The following is a 23,394-nucleotide window of genomic DNA, read 5'->3' as shown; positions in this document are numbered from 1 at the left end:
AAACCAATCAGTTGCCAGTCAAAAAATTCCTAAAGAATTAGCAATTCCCTCTCACAGCCACCAAGGACACCATCTGTGAAATGTGAGCAGATGAACAAGGAGCGTCCATCAGCTTGCTGACTATATTAATGCATCTATATAGTACACGTATGAAAATATAATCTCTCCTGGAGGAACATGGCGGCCTCCAGCTAAATGGCCACGGTCACGCTCACCTCGATGCCTCGGAAACCTGGAGAGGTCGACAACGATGCTGCCTATCATTCCTGGAGTTCTTTTTTAATGTAGCGGTAACCTCATCTATCACGGGGGGAGGCTTTCTTGATGCTGTTCGGCCTTGATCTCTGCTTGGTGGGGGAGGCGTTCCAGCAGCGGTTTCAGCAGACGCGGCAGGATCAGCCGGCTTGGAGGAACGTATTGACGCAGTGAGCGATTGGAGGTGGGAGGAGGCCGCGCGGCTGCGGAAACGCCCAGACGCCGTCTGCTTCTGCTTTCCGCTTGGCTCAGGGAACGCCGGTGCTGGAAGTGCTGTGTATCTTCCCTCAAGGCCGCTATCACCGCTAAAACTGTAGGTGGGAGACGCCTTTCTGAGCCAAAGGGCGAGTACTGTACTGAATGCAGAGGGGGTGAAACGTTCAGAAATAAATCTTGGCTTTCTTTGCAGGGGGAAGCTTGGTGAAAAGATTGTCCCACTATATGGGCATTGTGAGGCTGGTTTCTTTTTTGGCAGCCCCTCGCAATATATGGAGGAGGAGAAGAAAAGGTGCCATGAAGAGCTACCATCAGTTGAGGAGGTTAAAGGGGGTATCTTCCCTTTGAAAACTGGGCGATATACACTCAGAACGCGAGCAGCACTTTTACACCCCAACTTAGACATAACCCAGCCCATAGCAACCCCAAGGAAATCTCCCCCTGTTGTTGAGATCAGTACAAAGGGACAGCGGAAGAGACAGAACATAGTGAAAGAGGGAGAAGTAAGGTCAAGGGAGGTCCCACAAAATAGAAAAAGAGTAGGGGAAAAAGGTGGTTGGTTTAAAACCCTGAATTACACCCTCGCTGAAAACATATCAAAGAATAATGTCCTCTGCAACAAGTCCGAGTAAGGCGGTTGAAATGTGTTGTCAAGGAAAGCAGGAAGGTGGAACTGCTAAAACTAAAACCAAGGTTAAAACAAAAACACTAGATGCCGATAAAGATTCCACACTATTGCTGAGCCCTTTTCAGAAATGTAAACAAAGGGGGGCTAAGAAATTTAATGTAATTAGCCTTACAGATCCTCCTCCAGCTTCTCCAGCTCCGTCTGAACTCCAGCCTCCTCTAGCTATGTTAGACTCCAACCTCACTCTGGAATACAGCTGTCAAATAGATTTAAGGCCCTGGAAGTCCAGGATCAGAGCATTCCCTTCCCCCAAGGTATGACGGATAAGAATTACATTACTGAACCGGAGCCTGAGCTTGTGTATGAGCCTGTGCAGGACCTCGAACCTGGGGAGGCAGAGTTGGAAAAATCTGGACCTCTGGGGGTAAGATACTGGCGGTGCACTCCTTTTCAGACATCTTAATGGCAATGAAAGGGGAAATGATAGGATAGCAGGCTTTAAGATTTCAGAGATGAATCAAGCTGATCTTGAAAGTAGATTTTCCGTCTCTGAGGCTAATCAAGCAGCGATAAAAGCTTCTTGTGAGGTGTTGGCACAGAAACTAGAGGAGATGGTAATAAGACCAGATAAAATTGAGGCAGAGATCCAAACCATCAAGAAAGCATTAAGCTCGGCCTCATCAGGGATGGAAAAATTAGCTGCTCAGAACAAGACATTGAGAGAGGATCTGGAAAGATTGGAAAACCATTCCCCGAAGAACAATCTAAGACTTCTGAATGTCCCGGAGATTATTGAAGGGACCGATCTGAAGGGTTTTATTATTTTATTGTTACCTGGGACAGTACTTAAAGGCTCTGCAGATATAAATCTCTCCCAAGAAATTCAAAGAGTTCATCGGGACCCCTTTAGGAGGAAGCAAGGCCAACTCAAGCCCCGGAAGATCTTGGTTAACTTTCTTTCTTATGCTGTCAAGGAGCAAATACTGTCTGCAGGTCTTAAGGCAGGTTCAATATCTTTTTCCCTCACTGGGCAAGAACCAATTAATTTCCAAATAAGATCGGACATATCCCATACGACAGCAACAAGGCAATGAGAGCTTGGGAGCCGTTTAGAAGAGTTAAAAGGACTGGGGGTTAAGGCCCAACTAAAATTCCCAGTTCAATTACGGGCTATGTTTAATAACAAGATGCATCAGTTTCGTACAACAGAAGAGGTTGACAACTTTATAGCAGAAATTAGAGGTGGGAAGCCTGGGATCTGAGTGAGGGAGTGTGTTTTATGGAGGAAGTAAGGAAAAAAAATACAACAGGTATAGCTCCCTATAGGTGCAGTTGAGTTAGTTTATTCATCTCTCTTTCTGTTTCAGTTAGTTAGTTTTTTCTTTTCGAGGTTGAAGTGGTAAATAGGCTTTGCCTATCTGGAAGGGAGGGTTCCTCAAGGGTGTGAAGGGGCACAGGTGAAAGGGATGGGAGGGATGGTGGTATAAGGGGGGGCGGAGGGGGGAAAATGGAAATATACTCATCTCACTTTAGGATTTGGATTTATGGGCCGTTGGTTCTAGCTCCAAGAGTCAGAAGGTAGGGTGGGAGTAGCGACTCAGGGTAGGAAGAAAAGCTTTGTCTCTTGGAATATTAATGGAATGAGGTGCCCCAGGAGACAGATTAGTAATTAAATATTCAGAACTCTCCGAGGCTCAGATATATATTCTGCAAGAGACACACTTGACTGCTGAGGAAGCTAGGAAACTGTTTGCAAACGTCTTTTGGGTTGAAAGCTTCTGTACTTCAGGTCAAACAACAAGTAACAGAGGAGTTGCAATTTTAATAAAATGGGGGTCAGCATATCCGATAAAATCTTTCCAGACAGACCATACTGGGAGATGGGTCATCGCACATTTGGACCTGGAGGGTATGGATTTGGTTTGTGTGTCTTTCTATGGCCCTAACGTGGATGATCCAACATATATTAATAACATTTATTCCAAGTTATTCTTGGAGAATCTCCCTATAATTATAGGGGGGGACTTTAATGTCCTCCTCGACCCTAATAAAGATAGGTCAAATCGGTGCCACTATATAGGGGCACCTCATATTCGGCGTGCAATGAAAAATTTAATGCACGATATGGGGTTGGTAGATGTTTGGAGAGAGGTGAGGGGAGATGATGTTGGGTTTACGTTTTATAGCAAAAGACATCACCATTTCTCAAGGATTGACTACTTACTTATGAATAGAGATCTTTTGTCTATAACAACTGCTATATCCATTCTCCCCATTCACCTTTCGGATCATGCCCCTGTTCTATTTTCTTGTAAAAGAATAATAAAGGTAGACCAGATGAGATGGACTCTAAACAGGAGAATGTTATCTGACCCTGAAATCATCTTGGCCATTAAGGCCTCCTCTTTGGAGTTTTTTTAAATCAATATCGGCTCAACATCTATTGGAGTAGTATGAAATGCCTTTAAGGCCAACCTTAGAGGTAGGCTACATGGGCTCATATCCGCCAACAATAAAACTGAAGGCCGTGAATTAAAACTGAGAGAAGATAATATTAGGAAGTTGGAAGTGGATCTTCTCCTGGTAGGGAATGGTCCTCCCAAAAGGGTTGGAAAAGTGCAGGAGGATCTTGAAACAGCTAGGTCAGAATATAGAGGTAAACTAGATGAGAAATGTAGGGCCCAATGGCTGAATAAAAGCATGGATAACTTCGAATATGGTGAGAAGGCCGGTGCCTTGTTGGCATGAAAGGCCAGAACCGACTGCCGAAAAAACAACATAAGCGAATTAGTCATTAGTAACAGCGGAGATAAATCCACAGACAAAGAGGACATAAAAAATTGCCTTCTGTCGCTTTTCACAGACCTCTATAAGGAGGACTTGAAGCCCTCAAAAAATCAAATCCAGACCTGGCTGAGTTCTAAATCATTACCATCCCTGAGGCAGGAGGGTAGGGAACTCCTGGACTCCCGATCTCGTTGGAGAAAATTAAAATGCAAATTAACCTATTAAAAAACAAGAAAGCAGCAGACCTGGACGCCCTCCCGAATGAGATCTATAAACTTCTCGAGGAGGAGACTGCACCAACATTGGGTTCCCTATTTCAATCAATTTATAGCCTATCGGGCAAATACCAAATTCATGGAGAGAGGCGATCATAGTATTAATACTCAAACCCGGGAAGGACGCACTGAGGGCTGACTCCTATCGGCCAATCTCCCTGCTACATTCCGATTATAAAATCTTTATGGATATCTTAGCAGGGAGATTGGCCAAATTGGCACCTGGGTTGGTCAGCTCCGACCAAAAGGGGTTTATTGGTGAGCGTTTTATTCAAGAACAGACACAGCTCCTCATTGGCAATATCGATCTCGCCACAGTAAGATCTGTACCCACTGCGGTAATCGCTCCAGATGCCGCCAAGGCATTTGATACGGTCTGTTGGTCCTATCTTTGGGAGGTCCTGGAGGTTATGGGTATAGGTCCTGTGTTTATTCACACGCTGAGACAATGTTATCAAGGTGCCTCTGCAAAAATTCTGGTCAACGGGACTCTTACTCCTAGTTTTGAGATTCAGAGGGGGACCAGGCAGGGCTGTCCGATCTCTCCCTTGTTGTTCGACATATATATAGAGCTGTTGGCCCAGGCAATAAAGCTCGATGCCCAAATTCACCCCTTAAAATCTCAACAGTATACATCTAAAATAGCATTATATGCGGACGACATTATCTTGTACACCAGCGATCCAGAAGCAACAATGCCAAGGGTGGAGGCCCTCCTGTGGGAGTTTGGCTTAATTTCTGGGTATCTAGCCAACCCCACCAAGATGGAGGTAATGTACTGGAATATATCACAATGGACGGGGCAGACCAGCACAGAGTTTAAATACCTTGGCATTGTTATAATCAACGACCTGGATAGAATTGTCCCTTTGAATCTGAAAAGGGTTACTAACAAATTGGATTGTTTATTTGCAAGGTGGAAAAATCTCCCTTTGAGTATTTTTGGCATGGTGAATTTAGTTAAAATGATTGTCCTCCCCAAGTTAACCTATATCTTTAATGCTATTCCCCTGCGGTTTCCTCAACATGACATTTCTAAAATACAGGGCAAGATCGGGAGCTTAATTTGGGGTGATAAGGGAGTGAGGTTGTCCTGGAAGAAGTTGAGGCGGAAGTTACTTAAAGGTGGGTTAGCCCTTCCTGATATTGGTTGGTATCGGGTGGTATTTCAATTTAAAGCCATCAGGATGCTTCCAAGGAAACCCCTAACTTCATCCTGGGGGTCTCTTCTCAGGGAGCAAATAAACAACGTTGAAGGAGGTAGAACTGAATGGTTTCTTTATAAATTTGGAGAAAAAAAATTCTTCAAAAAGGTGCGCCTGAAGGTCCTGAAAAATGCGCTAGAAAGTTGGTGCAAGATAGGGTACTATTCAGACCACGTCCCCATATGGGATTCCCCGGGGGCTCCTCTTTGTCTTAAAGATGGTTGGGCGCCCCTATCAGGGAGGCAGGAGTCTCCATTTGGTCGGATCTGGGGGATACCAATGGGATTTATTTGTGGGAAATACTTAAAGCTAAGATAGGCCCTGGGTTCTCTAAATTTAAGTTTTTACAATTGAAATCATGGTTTGAGGCAGAGATTGGGGGTATAATGGGAGAATGGGAAACTGAGAATCATGTGACACCAAGTTTTATCTGGAGAACATCAGATTAAGAGAGAGGTATCAGTTTGGTAGAGGAAAATGGTTGAAGCAGATGATAAAGACATTCCAACACAGGCTCTGGTGTGGAGGCAATCTCCTTTTGAATCAATAGTAGAGGAATTATTAGAACCTTCCTTAAAACTTTTATACAAATACACCAAATCTGCCAGCCTAAAGAAAAACAATTTCTTTGTAATTAATCGCATCTATTATACCCCAGCTAAAATAGCAAAGTTCGCCCTAATCCAGAGCCAAAATGTTATCGATGCATGGCCCCTACAGCGAATGATATACATGCTTTTTTTTAATGTGAAAAATTGGTCTCATTTTGGGAAGGGATCAGAGGCTACTTGCGCAGGATTTTTGGTACCAACATCACGGTTAATGGGACTCTAATTTTTTTTGCTGGCGACCGCCTATCGGCAAAAAACTTGGGTGAAAGAGATAGAGGATTATTACTGTGTCTGATCTGATTAGCGCTCAGGGAGATCTGCCTGAAATGGAAAGACCCTAACCCCCCAAGAACGGAAGAACAGCTGAATTCTGCATTTGCTATGGCTCGCCTTGATCTAACTTGCATCGTTAACCTCCTAAACAGCCTCTGGCAACCCCTTATCGCCATGGGCAGAGAGCTGAGACTGTGTAGATACTGAAGTGCGAAGGCTCCCAGTCCTATGATTACACCATAAACTCCAGTATAAGGAGTTGGTCTGGGGACCTAAGCATCCGCAGTTGGCCGGAGGGAGCCCAGGTCCACGACAACAGCGATAACACTTTCCAAATGCTTAAAGGTGAGATGAGGACAAACAAAAAATAATAATATAAAAAGATATATTCTCTCCGAATTTTGCTTCTTTCATTGACCAACGTATTTTCTTTCAAAGGTATGGCTTGTTCCATAGAGATGTTTTTGTGTTCCACAAGGACACTAATTTAGTTTACTCATGTTTAACAGAAACAGATATTTCTAAACAGATGTCCTTGAATTCCAAATCCTCTTTGTTCCTATTCTCTATTAAAAAACAACGCCTCTTGGAACTCTGTCAAATATGCTGAGGAAAACGCCATTCTCAAAATTCTAGCAGATATGAAACACTCAAACGACTTCAGTGACCCGCTACCCCAACAACTTTTTCAATGGGATCAAACGTGTTTTACTCCCACTTTAGTCTTAGATCGTTAATGCCTCTTACTTCCAGGTACAGTATTTGATTGCCTAAAGTCTGAGCAGGTCACACCTATCCTAAAAAAACAGTGGCTAATCACACAACCTAAATAACGTCCACCCCATATCCAACATTCTTACCCTGGCAGGCCCCTTGAAAAAAGTGTGCACGTACAACTATGTAACCATATTGATCAATTCTGTCTGATTGAGCAATTTCAATCCGGCTTTTGACTGGGACATAACACTGAATCGTACCTAGACATATAGTGGGAGATGCGCTAAAATTGTTGGATCAAAACAAATCTTGTCTCCTTATCCTCCTTGACCTATCTTCAGCATTCAATAAGCTTAAGCATAAGTATCTACTAAATTTATTGGAACACAGGACAGGACTCTCAGGGACTCTCCTAAGCTGGTTCACCTCGTTTCTCCAAAACAGATCTAAAAAAATAAAGGTTAATCAGTCTCTGTCTAAATCTGCACCCATCACCTTAGGGTTCTCACAGGCTTCCTTCCTCTCACCCACTTTCATCAACCTGTTCATGGAGCCTCTAACAGTAATTCTGAGCTCTTCCAACATCCACTATCACATGTATGCCAACAACTCCCAATTATGCCTGACAGTCCCCTCCCCGGAAGACATCAAGGCCGTCAACTTAAACCTGCGGAAAAAATAATTGGTTGACCTGCAACCACCTCAGAAAACACTCCAAAAACTGAATTTCTCCTAATTGCCCCACCCACACAGTCACCTATCATTAACAAATGGATAAAGCAACTCACAGTCTTCAACTGCCTCCCTCAGGTCATTGACTGAGCAAGACCACTGGGATTAACTCTAGACAGGAACCTCAATATGCAGAAGCACATTAGTGCTGCCACCGAAGTAACAAACCTTAAATTGTACAGCTTAAGATAATGAAACCCCTTCCTACCCCCAAGGACTTCAACTCTGCGGTCCATGCCCTAGTGATTCACTGGTTGGACTATGGAAATGCTACCCTAGGTGGCTTGCCCGAAACCAAAACAACTCTGCTGTAAGGCTCATAACTGGTTAGAAAAGAAACAACTACATCACTATGACCACATGCATGCATGACAGACAAAGCCCTACACTTCAATATACCAAGCTACCTTGTTCAGAAGCTTGAACTCTCGGGTGGCTCCAGATCTTATTGAAGCGCCAACCCTTTACTCTTAAAGCCACAGAAATTTGCTAATAAAAAAACCTACAAAAGGGCCTTCTATGGCATCACCCTGAGAATTTGGAACTCCCTCCCTACTGAAACCAAACTGAATCCCTCAAAGGCATCCTTCAAGAAATAGGGTAAACTGCTACTCATTAACAAATTTATGCAGTAGATCCTGGATCTCGTCTCTATGAGCTTTTTAGGACTCAGGATTACTACTCGCCTATTATACTTTGTTCTTGATCTATCTATCTATCTAGCTTATCATTGAGGAGATCCCACCCTCATCTGGGATCTACAATAACTTGTGCTGTTTCTCAACTATTCATATTGATATTATGTTCTCTGTTCGTACACATGTGTAAAGCATTCTGATGCCCGCAAGGATGTTGTTCGCAATATAGAAAACCTTCAAATAAAAATAAAATAAAAGTAAGTGCAGGATAGCTAGGCTCCTTGTTTTTTTATTATTAACATTCTCATGTTAGTAGCATTTCTTGACTGATATATTTTGGTCCAGCTGCAAGGGTATGATCCTGCAATGTAGTTTATTGGTTTCATCCCCATATACCATCAAAACTGAATTTTGTGCTGGCTACAGTTTTGATTAAAGGACAAAATGGCAGCCAAGCGTATAAAGTTTTCTCATAGTCATAACTTGAAGCTAAAGTGTGAGGTCTGGATCCTACCAGACCTCTTTGCTTTAAGATATGGGCTGAATTAAATTGTGGAGCAGTAGATGTTTCAACATTCATATTTGATCATAGAATTTCTAAAGTTCACTTACCATCTATTTCTATTAGACAATGTTGAAGAACCTCTAACTCTCCTCTATCCACCTCCAGATAAAACTTGGTGTCACATCATAGGCATATCAGAACTCAATAGTTAGGTCTACTATACATCTACAACATTAGTAAAATGCAAATACTCATAGGAAAAAAGCTTTCTGTATTGTGCACCATATGTCCTTGGCTGTTGGTCAACTGGCAGCCTCAACCTTACCACACTCTCTTCGACACTGATTTCCTCTCCCTGACGCACAATCCTAACCCACAATATCACACCACAATTCATGGGAAACTCATTTTGTGTTCCTGCTATTGTACCTCAAAAATTTACAAGGCTGTAACACCACAGGAGCGCCCCTTTTTCTGCACTCTAGTGGCGTTGGGCCATCCCCCGTATTTGCACCACTTTGTAAATATGGCCCTTACTGCTGCAGTGTGCTGCGGCAAAGGGGTGGGCATTTGGTGTTGCTGTGGGCATTCCATCACAAAACCAATTGCGTTTTGATGCTGTCCCATATTTACAAGGCTGAGGCAGTGCCAGAAATTAAGGCCAGGTGATGGCTGGTCTTCGAATGGCGATACAAGGGGAATTTATGAATTTCACCTTGTGTTTTGCTCTTTCCATGTGTGCTGCATTCTCTAGCACAAATAAAAAGAGAAAATGCCATTATGGATTGTTTATGTGCAGTGCTCATAAACAATCACCCCTCCAGTGCAGGCACCCTTGCAAAATGGCGTAAGGGTTCCTGAACTGGCTTTAGGCAGCTTTTTTAGCACCAGTGCTGGGGAAAATTCAGGGGTGGGCGATATTTTTGTTAATGCGGTGCATCCCTGGGTTTTTTAAATTTCAGAGTGCTGCATTGCTAAATTTGGCATAACACCACGCTCAAGCATTTTCTTGTAAATATTCCCCCTTGTCTGGTACATGTAATGTTGAATCATTATTGATTCGGGGACAGAGAGTAACTGTTGCACTGCTGTGTGTCTCTACCTCCGGTTGTGAGGGGAGAGTCACTGGTTTAGGCCCATGCAATGAATACATTGGAAAATAAATCTATCAAACAGGGGATTTGTAGAACGCAGTACTCACCTGTGAGGGTCTCAAGGTACTGGGTGGTGGGGGGGGTGCACCTCCGTTAGGGACAATCTAAGAGACAGGCCTTGATGTCTCATCTGAATTGGTGCAGTGTTAGGCTCCATCGGAGGTGATGGGGGAGTTTGTTCCAGGTCTTGGCTGCGATGTAGGAGAAAGACCTTCCACCAGCTCTAGTCCTGTTAAAACGAGGGACGGTGGCTGAGCTGAGGTCGGCTGAGCGGAGGTTTCTCTTTGGGACGTGGAAGGAGATTCTGTTGTTGAGGTATTAGGGTCTGCTGTTGTGGTGGGCTTTGTAGGCATGTGTGAGCAGCTTAAAGATGATTTGTTTTCCGATGGTGAGCCAGTGGAGGTTGCTGAGGTGTTGGGTGATGTGGTCATGTTGTGGGATATCAAGGATAAGTCTGGCTGCAGCGTTCTGGATGGTCTGGAGCTTGCAGAGGATTTCTTGTTGTTTCCGACATAGAGGGCATTGCCGTAGTCCAGTCTGCTTGTGATGAGTGTGTGAGTAATGCTTTTTATAGAGTCGGGGGATTCACTTTAAGGTCTTGTGAAGTATGCAGAGGGTGTTGAAGCATGTGGAAGATATGGCATTGATCTGGCGATTCGTGGTGAGTGAATAATCGAGTATGATGCCGAGGTTGCACGCATGGTCTGTTGGGGTGGGTGGGTTTCCCAGGGCAGGGGGCCACCAGATGTTGTCCCATGCAGAGGGGGTGGAGCCGAGGATGAGTACTTCTGTTTTCTCAGAGTTGAGCTTCAGGCAGCTGTTGCTCATCCAGGTCACGATGGCTTTCATCCCTTCTTGGAAGTTGTGCCTGATGATGTCAGGTTCCTCGGTGAGGGAGAGGATGAGCTGAGTGCCATCGGTGTAGGAGACAATGTTGAGACTGTGGTTTCTGACAATGGTTGCAATGGGGGCCAGGTACACGTTGAAGAGTGTAGGGCTGAGGGAGAATCCTTGGGGTACTCCGCATCGGTTTCGAGAGGAAGGGCAGGAGTCTTATTCTCTTTGTTCTGCCTGATACGAAGGAGCGTATCCAGTCTAAGCCCTTTCCTTGGATGCCTACATCGTGGAGTCTGTTGGCTAGTGTGCGGTTGGAGAAGGCTGCTGATAGGCCTAGGAGGATGAGGGCTGTTGTAAGGCCTTGGTGAAAGAGGGTGCAGCTATCATTGGTGGTGGCAAAGAGGGCGGTTGTGGTGCTGTGGTTGCTGCAGAATTTGGACTGAGAGGTGTCTAGGTTGCTGTGGTTTTCTATGAAGTGATCTAGCTAGGTGTTAATGGCCTTTTTGATGACTTTGGTGGCAAAAGGGAGCAGTGAAATGCACCTGAAATTATTGAAGTCCATCTGGTCTGCAGAGGGCTTCTTTAGGAGGGGGTTGACTTCGACGTGCTTCCAGTTGTAAAGGGAATGTGGTTGTGTCAAGGGAGCCGTTGATAGTTCAGCGTAGCTTGGGTGCGAAGGCAATGGCGTCCCTGTGAAAGATGTGCAGCGGACAGGGGTCAGAAGGTACTCCAGAGGGGATGCTCTTCATTGTCTTAAAGGTGTCTTCTGTAGTGAGAGGGGCCCGGGTGAGAAGGGTCTGTTGGATGGCGTCGTTTGGTTGGGAGTTGAGGCAATGCCATGGTCTTGATCATTGAAGTTGATTTACAGTATCTTAATCTTGAGGTGGAAAAAGGAGCTGAGTTTGTTGCAGAGGTCTTGGGAGGGAAGGACGTTGGTTGTTTTGCTGTTGGGTTTGGCAAATTCCTGTATGATGGCAAAGAGAAAAAAAGGAAGAATTCACAACAAGAAAAACTAAGCAAAAAAACTAGCTTGATGTAGCCTGTAAAGAATAAACAAGGGAGTATAGCGCAAGAGCCATTGGACCACGAAGTCAGAATCCTTGAAGAGTTGCTATGCATTTAAGAATACAAATAATCTTTTTATATGTTAACTAGTGCTGACAACCCCATGCATGACCTGGAAAAACATAACAGCTATCTTGTATTAGCATGCCCCATTGCAATAAATTGTTCTTCCTGTCCCATTCCGGTTCCAACCGCTGTATTTCCCAAAAATTAAAGGGTGGAAATCATTTGGTCTTCTTTTACGTAATGGCCCAGAAGTAAGTGCAACATGCAGCAGGTTCCTGGAAGCAATATTTGAATTAATAATTTTTGAAATAATAAAGGAAGCATGGAACCAAGAGTTTAGTTTTCAATCACCCAAAGAAAACGTCTAAGGCAAAAATTGAGAAGATAGCCATGGTTTGTCCTGAACCTTATATTCTGGGGCTGCCCTTTTTTTTCCTAGTAGCCATCTGTTTCTTACGAACTTTGGAGCCTTGTAAATGAGCTAATAAGTCCTTCCGTACTTTTGGTACGGTATAAAAAATCGCAGAAGCTGCAGGAACCGACTTGTTATCCTTTAATTAAAAAAGCAAGGGCACAGGGATGTTTACTATGCGTAGCAAAGAAGAGGGAAACACCTTCTGGCACACAGCGTTATTAAGAGCAAACTTTGGAGACGGTAGTAATCTTTTCCAGTTATCCTATGTGTCATTGGGAAAAGACTTCAAATGATGTCTCAACATTTCTTTAATGTACTCTATCTGCCCGTTAGCCTGTTGGTGACATTGCTTGATTGATTTCTAACCATTTACCTAGAGTTTCCCAAAATAAAAAGCTATTCTTGATCCCTGATACAAAATGATTTTCTGAGCTAACTTTTGGAGATGGAAAATATCTCATAAAATACTACTGCCATTTCAGGCGCAAAAGGCTTCTTAGGTAACGGACTGAAATGGGTTGTGTTAGTGTTTATATACTAAAAATACCTGGATATGTGAATTCCACTTCTGAATTTTTAGGTTTCGCCTGGCATTCGCTGTGCAGCAGCGTTCGCGCAGGCGAAATCTTATGTTAGAACAGTACGGGGGGCTTTGTCCCGCCTGCTCTTCCATTGGCTAGCTCGATAAATGGAGGCTAGCCATTGGAAGAGATGGTCGTCAATCACTCTTTGTGTCATCACGACGCGATTCGTGGGCGTTTCTTGGTCTTTTTTTAAGTCCCGCCCCTTTTTTCGTCATGCCGCAGCTCGTTTTTTTGCTGGTTTTGTTTTGCGCTGATATGTGTACTTGGGTACCGTCGGCTGTCCGGCGCGATGGGTCCTGGTGAGAAAACGTTATCTTTATGGTTGCGCCTGCTGGTGTGTTCTGCGTTATCGACTGAGATATCGCATGTGGTGCGAATTCAATAGATGGAATGATCAGTGTAGTCATACTAACAAACAATAAGAACGTGGGTGATTGTTAAACTGAAAATAATGGAATCCTCAGTTACCAGACGCTGTCATTGTGGCTGAGACCACATTCCCCAGGCCCCTCGTAGCTGGCAGGCATGTGGCAGGTGTGGTGTGGGCTCTGCGGCAGTTTAGGGGCATGAACACTGCGGGGTTTGTGAGGGCTAGGTTAAAATTAGGCACTGAGGTGGGTTTGGGTTCTGGTAGCAGTGGAATCAAAATTCTAGCCCCTGATCTCGGACTCCATTCAAAACTAAATGTGTGATCCTTGGCAAGTCACTGTATCTCAATGTGCAAAGGTACACGGTCTTACACTTACACAGACCTGTTTCTGCTTTAGGCGCTAATAGTAGAGCTAGTCTAGAAGTATTAGAGTGACTTGGCAAAGTACCAGGAACGTGAAATCCCCCATGTCGGTCTGGTGGCTGCATCAGAAGGGGCTGTGGGTCGAGGGGCCCTCTCTGCGTCTTTGGGTTTGGGAGGTTCACGTTTGACGAGCCTCACTGCATCCCATAACGGGAAGAGCTGCGGACAACGTCCGTCCGACCTGCTTCGATGAGGACTTCCCCACTGGCGAGCACGGGCCATGGCAGCGTGCAGGCGGGTGCGCCCAATCCAACGGCTGCTTGTGGTGGTTACTGTCACAGTAATGCGTGTTTTCTGCATATTTACTCAGAAGAAGCTCGTTCTGAGGTAAACGTGGAGAATGCTTCACTACCAGGCGGGCAACTAGAGACAAATTTGGGAGGGGGGCAGGGGGGGCGGGCTAATTCTTCCAACCACAGACAGAGTGGCTGAAAACACAACAAAAGCCTCATTTACAATTAATGGTCTTTTAAAGACCTGTAAAGTACTCGGGTAAGGCTGCAATTAAGATGCCCGCAAAGACGTGTCAGCCCGGGCTGACACACACGACGACGGGGGGGCTGAAGCCCCGTGAGCCCAATGGGTGTTGCGCTCCTGTTCACTAACCGTTTTATGACGGGACCGCCTTCCCATGGTACACATAGAGGGTGCTCTCCATCACTTACTGCAAAGGAGGCATGCTCGGTGGGTTGGGCGCGTGCAGCCGAGATCTGTAATATATCGACCACGTCGCAGACTGAATCCCTTTGGTGCAACTCCGGATTGAATTCTTGGATTGAAGTAGCATCGTCCTTTTAGGTGAAACCGTGTATTATGTCAGTGCCAGTTTACACTTGTGTTGGTAAAGTCCCCTACATCAATGGCAGGGACATTGTGCTATCATTTGGAGGTTGTGTTTGCAGGCCAAACGTGCCGAGCGCATAAGTGCAGAACTGATATTTCCTTTATACAAACAGGGACAGCCGCCTCTCATTCTCCCCCCACCCGCATGCCTGATTTATGGGCACTGCATCCCCTCTCCTTGATGTCTCCTTTGCGGTTGTTGATAGCAGTGATCCACCCCTGAGATGGTGGCATCTCTTCCAGGTGATTTGATGACAATTACAGAGTCCGATTGCCTCGTGAACTATCGATTGCAGCAGTGATATCCACGCAGGAAGCGTCCGATCAATCAATCAATCAATCATAATACTTGTATAGCGCACTACTCACCCGGAAGGGGGAAGGGGTCCGCTCCTGCTCGAACAGCCATGTCTTGAGTTGTCTCCTGAAGGCGAGGTGGTCCTGGGTCAGCCGAAGGTGGATGGGGAGGGAGTTCCATGTCTTGGCCGCCAAGTAGTAGAAGGATCTGCCTCCGACGGTGGCTCTTCGGATGCGTGGTATGGCGGTGAGGGCGAGGCTAGTAGGTCGTAGCTGGCGGGTTGGCGTGTAGAAGGTCAGGCGGTCGTTGAGGTACTTGGGGCTCAGGTCGTGGAGAGACTTGTGTGCGTGGGTGAGGAGCCTGAACGTGATCCTCTTGTTGACGGGGAGCCAGTGCAGGTCCCTCAGGTGGCCAGAGATGTGGCTGCGTCGGGGGATGTCCAGGATGAGTTGGGCGGAGGCGTTCTGGATGCGTTGGAGTCTTTTCTGTAGCTTGGCTGTGGTTCTGGCGTAGAGGGTGTTTCCGAAGTCCAGTCGGCTGGTGACGAGGGCCTGGGTGACCGCCTTCCTGGTTTCGGTCGGGATCCATCGGAAGATCTTGCGAAGCATGCGAAGGGTGTGAAAGCATGATGAGAAGACTGCGTTGACTTGTCTGGTCATCGAGAGGGAGGAGTCCAGGATGAAGCCCAGGTTGCGTGTGTGGTCTGTTGGCTTGGGAGCGGTGCCCAGGGCTGGGGGCCACCAGGAGTCGTCCCAGGCGGAGGGTGATGGTCCCAGGATGAGGACTTCCGTCTTGTCTGAGTTCAGTTTCAGGCGGCTGTTCTTCATCCACTCGGCGACATCTTTCATCCCTTCGTGTAGGCTGGTTCTGGCGGTGTTGGGGTCTCTGGTGAGGGAGAGGATCAGCTGGGTGTCGTCGGCGTAGGAGATGATGTTGAGGTTGTGTTGGCGTGCGATGGCAGCAAGAGGTCTCATGTAGACGTTGAAGAGGGTGGGGTTGAGTGATGATCCTTGCGGGACGCCGCAGATGACTTCGGTGGCCTCTGATCGAAACGGGGGGAGGCGGACTCTCTGTGTTCTTCCGGCGAGGAACGAGATGATCCAATCCAGAGCCTTCTCTTGGATGCCGGTGTTGCTGAGGCGTTGGACCAGGGTGCGGTGGCAGACAGTGTTGAACGCTGCAGAGAGGTCCAGGAGGATGAGTGCCGCTGTTTCCCCGTTGTCGAGCAGGGCTCGGATGTCGTCGGTGGCTGCGATGAGGGTGGTGTCGGTGCTGTGATTGGCTCTGAAACCGGACTGCGAGGGGTCGAGCGATCTGTTTGTCTCGAGGAAGGCGGTAAGCTGTCTGTTGACGATCTTCTCGATGACTTTGGCAGGAAAAGGGAGGAGTGAGAAGGGGCGGAAGTTTTTGATGCTTTGTGTGCTTTGCTTTCTTTGCTTTCCTTTGCCTGCTTTGGGTCTGCCCCGGTTGTTTGCTGACCGAATAAGTAATTTGGGACTGCTGCACCCCTTTCATTTCCGCTCTCCCACCCACAAAGAAGGGGCTGATTACATGTCTTAATTTCTAGATATTTTATACTATGTCTCCACGATCCACCTACCATTACACAGTAGAAGAGTAAATCTTGGTAGCTAAATAGATTGGCCTGTCTGTCATTGGAACGTTCAAGTTTGTCTCACTCTGCGATCCGTACGTCAGTGACTGGAAGCATGTTGCCACGTGTCCACATGCGGCACGTGTGACCACTTCAGGCTTCCTGGCTTCTTATACAATAGAAGGCCGTATTCTGGAACTTGAAGTTTAATTTATAACATCAAACGTATGTGGAGCTCTGAAGTTTCGCAATACCACGTGAACGTAGATGATGCAGGCCAAGTTTGATCTCTGCTTTCTGGTAAATGATGTCCTAATTTTTAAAACAATGGACAGGTGTACAAGGAGTAAAGTGCAAAAAAAAACGAACTGCGTGAAATCGGGAAACTTGAAAGGTTTGTGTACGAATTGCAATGTGATGTTGGGGCTGTCTGACTGGATCTCAACATGACACAGGGTCTGGGCTCGAGATTAGGCAATGAAATGTGAGTTTTAGTGTTTCACCTTTGGAAGTTGTAAGGAAAACGTTTCCTATTCCTAGTGGATTTTTAAGCGGATTCATAAAGGACATGATTTTTTAATGTTAAACCTCATAAGCCTTGTTTGCTGCGTTCTTGTGTAGCCGAAAATGCACAAAATGATGAAGTGTTTTCCCCCCACCTACCAGTCCGCCTCAGGGCAGACAGCAACAAAAGTAGAGCGTCTCCTTGTGGCAGGTCATTGCAGATGCCTCTGCTAGGCGCCATGCCTTAAAGTGAACGTCACACCTTAAAGTGCCGTTTAAAGCCCCTCCAGCGAGGTGATCCCAAGGCAGATGTTTGCGGTTACCAGATGACTCGGTGTGCCAGCCGTAGAGTTCCACAAGGCACTCCCGTTTATTCTTGGTCTTGCACTGCTCCTTCATATCAATTAGGCTGAAATACAGGCCTTTGCGATATTTTAACAATATTGCCAACATGCGAAAATTCTCAGTTTTGCATAATTATTATGTACCCGCGTGCGCCTCGAGTGAGAAAGTGTTGTGAAATATTAGCGGGGACCACTGATTCGCACAGAAAATACCTCCCCGAGAGATGTTTTCTGCTCTACCCTGTCTCCTGTCGTTTTTTTGCGAGCATTTTATTTATTTATGCAACGAGGTCACCCAGGTGAACAAAATGATGCACGATACTCACAAACCGCATTTCACTACAATAGCAATATTTCGTGAAGTGTTCGTGCCATTTTGCACGATTTCTCACGCCTCTACTAAAATACTAGATTGCGCTGGTTTCCAAAAAGTGTTAAAAAAACCTAGCACAGGAATTTGTCGATTTTCTCTTGCATGTTGCAAGAAATGTGAGTGCTCCTGGAAACATTAGTTCCCTGAATTTGGGTTTAAATCTCTGAGACTTAGTGCCATAGCTATGTTGGTCTGAGGCAGGTACATTTGGAATCAAGTGCTTTGTGTGTGTCTGGCTTTGTGTGTGTTCGGCTGTGTGTGTGTGTCTGGCTCTGTGTGTGTGTGGCTCTGTGTGTTCGTGGCTCTGTGTGTGTGTGTGGCTCTGTGTGTGTGTGGCTTTGTGTGTGTGGCTCTGTGTGTGTGTGTGTGGCTCTGTGTGTGGCTCTGTGTGTGTGTGTGGCTCTATGTGTGTGTGTGTGGCTCTGTATGTGTGTGGCTCTGTGTGTGTGGCTCTGTGTGTGTGGCTCTGTGTGTGTGGCTCTGTGTGTTTGGCTCTGTGTGTGTGGCTCTGCGTGTGTGTGGCTCTCTGTGTGTGTGGCTCTCTGTGTGTGTGTGTTGCTTTGTGTGTGTGTGTGTGGCTTTGTGTGTGTGTGTGTGTGGCTTTGTGTGTGTGTGTCTGGCTTTGTGTGTGTGTGTCTGGCTTTGTGTGTGTGTGCCTGGCTGTGTGTGTGTGTCTGGCTCTGTGTGTGTGTGTGGCTGTGTGTGTGTGTGGCTGTGTGTGTGTGTGTGGCTGTGTGTGTGTGTGTGGTTCTGAGTGTGAGTGTGTGGCTCTGTGTGTGTGTGTGTCTCTCTGTGTGTGGGTGTGGGTGCAATTGCAATAGGTCTCGTATTTGCGAAAGATTAAGCTATTGGGAGTGTAAATGACAATGCCATTTATTTATCTGTTTTAAAAACCAACACATAAATAAAAAGTTTGTCATTTACAATGCCAAAAGCTCTAACTTTTCCGAAGGCAAGACCGTTGCATTGTAAATGCTTGTTTAATAGTGTAATTGTCTTATATTAATGAAAGCCAATATTAAGTTTTAAAAATATATAGTATGTGTACCTGAGCAGTATGTTCAGAATTTTTTAACAGTGGAATTGTAGTATATTAATGAAAGTCAATATAAAGTTTTAAATATATATAGTATATGTACCTGAGCAGTATGTTCTAAATATCTCTGGTTAAATGCCATTTCAGGCTCAAAAGCTTTTTTAGGAAATGGACTGAAATGAGCCTTCTTACTATAAGTGTCATCAGTTACCATAATGACTGACCAAACTCCAGAAACTGGAAGATCTACAATAAAATCAGTGAAAATGACTGTCCACGGTTCTGAATAGATTTCTAATGATCTTACAAACGTTTTTCCCATGTACAAAAGGAGCAGGAAACCTACATATTACCTTAAGACACCCTTTAAAGAGAGCCACCAAGGTGTGTCATGATACATCCCCATGATCTATAATCCCCTGTAAAGAACTACCTAGTGCCAGTTGACACAGTGTATATTTGTGATTGTGATCTAATGTGTTTATGAATAATACAAAGGCTATTTCTTATATAACCTTGTGTGGAGCTTCTTTTGTGGTGTGCCTAGTGTGTTGCTGCCGTGTGAGTGTGTTGCGCAAATGCTTTACACATTGCCTCTGGGATAAGCCTGACTGCTCGTGCCAAGCTACCAAGGGGGTGAGCAGGGGTTATCTTCAGTGTGTAACTCCCTTGCCCTGACTAGAGTGGTGGTTTCTGCCTGGTTTAGGTGCAAGCCCTAGCCAACCAGAAATCCCATTTCTAACACCGAAAAATTGTGGATACCCAATTCTGAATTACAATTATATACCTTACAGGGCCAATTGGGCCACTGTCATCACCAATTGAATAGGCAAGTAAAAAGACAACCAGTAACTACTAGTATTAGCACTCAGCATACATCGCTTTATGCATTAGCATTAGGCATAACCACATTGTACATAAGTCACATTGGCATACATATTAGGCATGAACACGGTATGCCTAATAACTATATATTTATGATGGTTTTGTTGTGTACTCGTTGCTGGGCCCTGTAATGTGAGATATGCCTCTCTTAATTTATCATTAAAAAAATCAACTCTCACCAAAAAGCAGTGAGGGGAACGAATGTGCACTGCTACAAAATAAATTGGAGCTGTAGCAAAAGCTTCCATTAACCTACAGAAAACATAATTAGCACTTTAATCCCAAGAAAATACATCCCTCTGCTTCAACAATCTAATGATAGGCACAGTCCTCTGTGAACAATTCATGATAAATTTCCTATAGAAAATGTGGGCCCCATGGAGGGGATACAGAGGCTCAAAAGGACAAGAAATAAATGACGAGAAGATATATGGAAGACTTGTAAAGGAGAGAAAAGAAACATGAATGAACTGTTAGGAAAGTGTTACCGTGTTTTTGTACTAAAGCCACATGGATATGTGAATTGCACTTCAGAATTTTTTAATAGTGGAATTGTTGTATATTAATGTAAATCAAAAAACGTTTTGGAAAAATATAGTATGCTTACCTGAGCAGTATGTTCATAATATCCCTGATTAAATGCCAAGGATTAAGATGAACATACAAAAATTATTTTGTTTTCGTGGACAAATAGTATTTTAAGTATGCATTTCTGTTGCAATTCATAGCAAACCATACTAATCAGCACACTTTAACCATGCCATCACTAAAATCTAGCTTTTGTTGTTAAATGCTTGACTTGATGTTGTCAGCTTTGCAGTGTAGGAACAACATAATTACTACAAATAAAGTCCACCAAAATGAAGGAAAAAAACAGAAGACAGCATAGAACCATCTTTGTTGAAGTAAGGGAAAGCAGCAGCCAGGTTATAAATTCATGCTGCAGATTGTAGTACTCTTTGGAGTTTCACGGTGCATGGATGAACTTTTGAAATTCCCAAGCTTCACTTTTAACTGTCTCCCAGGTGAACGTTTACCCCCATCTTTCGTCGCCCTACCTATGAGGATGCCGATATAAATGTAAATGTGTTTGTATTTATATAGTGCACTTCTGCCCTGAGGTCTCGTAGTGCTGTATTCATACCGCTGTGGAACCCTTCCTGGCTTTCCTGTGAAATATCCACTCCCAGGGGCGTAACACAGGCCCCTGCAGCCCCTGCGGTGCGGGGGACCCCCGAGCTGCAGAAGGCCCCCTCAGCACAATTTTTAGGCCCAAAAACTCCAGATTAAACCCAGAGAGGGGGCCCCTCTGTGTACGTGGCAGGGGGGCCCCCTCCATTTTCGTTACGCCACTGGCCACTCCTGGGCACCCCCGAAGTGAAGCCAGGCAGCCAAGCGCTGCTGGGGCTGTTGTGGAGATTAAGCAAGCTATTGTCCAGAGTCACAGAGTGTGACTCATGATTAGACTAGGCACCAAGGCGAGAATTATCAGGTCCTGGGAGATTGAGTCCAAGAGCCGCCGAGGCGGGGACTGCATCAGGGTCTGCCACTCTAACCATTGAGCCACGCTTCTCCACCATATAAGCAGGCAAAATGCAATCTCTCACAATACCTGGCACTCATCCATGCTGAATGGCTGTCCGGTGAACTGAGCCAAATAAAAATTACACTGGAAACAAAGCTAATGACTGAAGGGGGGCCATTGTCACATTGAGTGTATGGCATTCCATTGGTTGACTCAAATGGTGAATCAGCATTGGCTGCCGAGACTGATCCCAAGCCCCTCTTTGTATATGTATTCTTTTTTTATGTAATATTATTTACAGGAGACAAACTGTCTCTAGGCCAGCCGTAAAATTGATAACCACACAGCATACCATTAAAATTGATTTTATTCTCTTTAGAGTGGGGTTCCAAGGAACAAAGAAGATGTTTACAGTGCAAAGACCTCCTAATTTATAATGGTATAAACAAGGCGAAATTGCCTGTGATGTGCTCTTGTCTTGATGCAAATATCCTGGTTAACTTTAAGAAGGAGAAATATTAAATTAAGCATGAAATGTTCTATACAAACTGAAATATGTCCCATTAAAAAACGTACAAACGCTGCATGGTTTTTTGCCGCATTCATATGCCAGACCTGCCAACTCATACGGTGCCACTGTGTGCCAAACGATATCAGCTCCTTATCATAGAGTGTGCGCACAATTAGCTGGAACCTACTGCAGAGAGCAGGTTTCCAGCTAGTTGTTTTGATGTTCTGTACAGGTGATGTCTGTTATGCAGTGTTAAACCTCTCCAGGACATCTGCTGCAGCCTAAACTTCATTGTTTTTGGTATTGGCAGGGCAGAAAATGGGGTAGGGGGTTTGTGTGCGCGGAGACAGTGAATTTAAAAGTGCCTCGAGCTGTACTCGGCACTAAGCCCAACCTCCTTCAAGGCACCGCACCCTCCTCACACGGTAAAACATTTTTAAAAGTTGTGTGTGATTTAGTGTTATCTGGTCCATTTTTTGTACTTGGCTGTAAACAAGTGATTTATACCTGATGGAGAATTATCAAAGGTAAATGTGTTACTGTTAGAAAATCATCTCTACACCATAGCCGCATTGCCAGCACATTCAACATTACCTGTTAGCTCTGCTTAATTCAAATTTGACCATACATAGCCTATTTGAAATAGACAACAATGTAACTATTGCAACTATTGTAATTCTGCATTTGCGTGTTAGGGAAACTAATTTCACCACAGCTGTACTAACCTGCATGCTGAGTTAACTCCCTCTGACCTCAATAGTGTTCAACTGGGGCCGATTTACACTCGGGGCACACTGTCCCTGTTTGTGCCATGGCACACCTTTCAACATGTGACGATGAATGACCTCAAAAACTCATATATCCCGAGGGCAGTACATTCAGTGAAATAGAGGATGGTTGCTTACAAGCTGCTAGTGTTTCACAGTGCAGGCAGCTTGAAGGGGGAACAGAGATCAATCCCTCTGCATGCATGTGCAGTGAGTGACTGTACCCACCTACCCGGGGATATCTGGGGTATCCAAAGGACTTCATTTCCCCTACAGAGGCCTGCCTTCAGGGAGCACACTACAACAGCACAGTATCAGTGCAACTCCTAAGGGCCTGTTTGCCTCGGCACTCACATCTGTAATAAGGTGTGGGGTCACTGGCAGAGTGATTTCCTGATTTTCCCGTAAATGAGGGAAGACCCTCTCATGATAGCACTGGTGCTACATATGTATTACACAACAGGGCCGCACAAGTGTTTGCGCCCCTTTGGGTACAACTATAATGCCATGGGGGTGCACAAAGTTGGAATACCGGCCTTTTCAGTGGCGTCACTAGGGTTGGTGTCACCCGGTGCGATGAACTCATGGTGTCACCCCCTCACAACTTACCGCATGGACCTCCTCTGCTCTGCTCGGGCCCACAGTGTTTTCAGGGGCTGCTGGATGTACACGAGACCCGCTGGGCCCACAGTGATACCACAGGTCGGGCATTTCCATTGGAGCTGGTAACTCCTGCTATTGCCTTACCTTAGTAAAGCAGCATTTGGAATGGGGGTCAGAAAACTAACTTTCAGTCAGAGTTTTAGTAAGACAAACAAAAAAGAAAATCATCTCTAGTTACACTCAATACATATAAACTATCACTGTGGGAACGGAGACAGAAAGAAAGACGCATGCACTGGCGCCCTATCTCACAGACCGACAAAAACCCATTCAAATGATGCTGCAAATGGAGTCCCATCATTTGCGTGAGGTAAGGTTCACAGTCAGGGTCTTTTCCTCGGGCCAGGGAACCACT

Source organism: Lissotriton vulgaris, chromosome 3_1 (genome assembly GCF_964263255.1).
Source record: "Lissotriton vulgaris chromosome 3_1, aLisVul1.2, whole genome shotgun sequence".
Lineage (NCBI taxonomy): Eukaryota > Metazoa > Chordata > Amphibia > Caudata > Salamandridae > Lissotriton > Lissotriton vulgaris.
The sequence above is the reverse complement of the archived record's forward strand: the minus strand, read 5'-3'. Positions refer to the sequence as shown.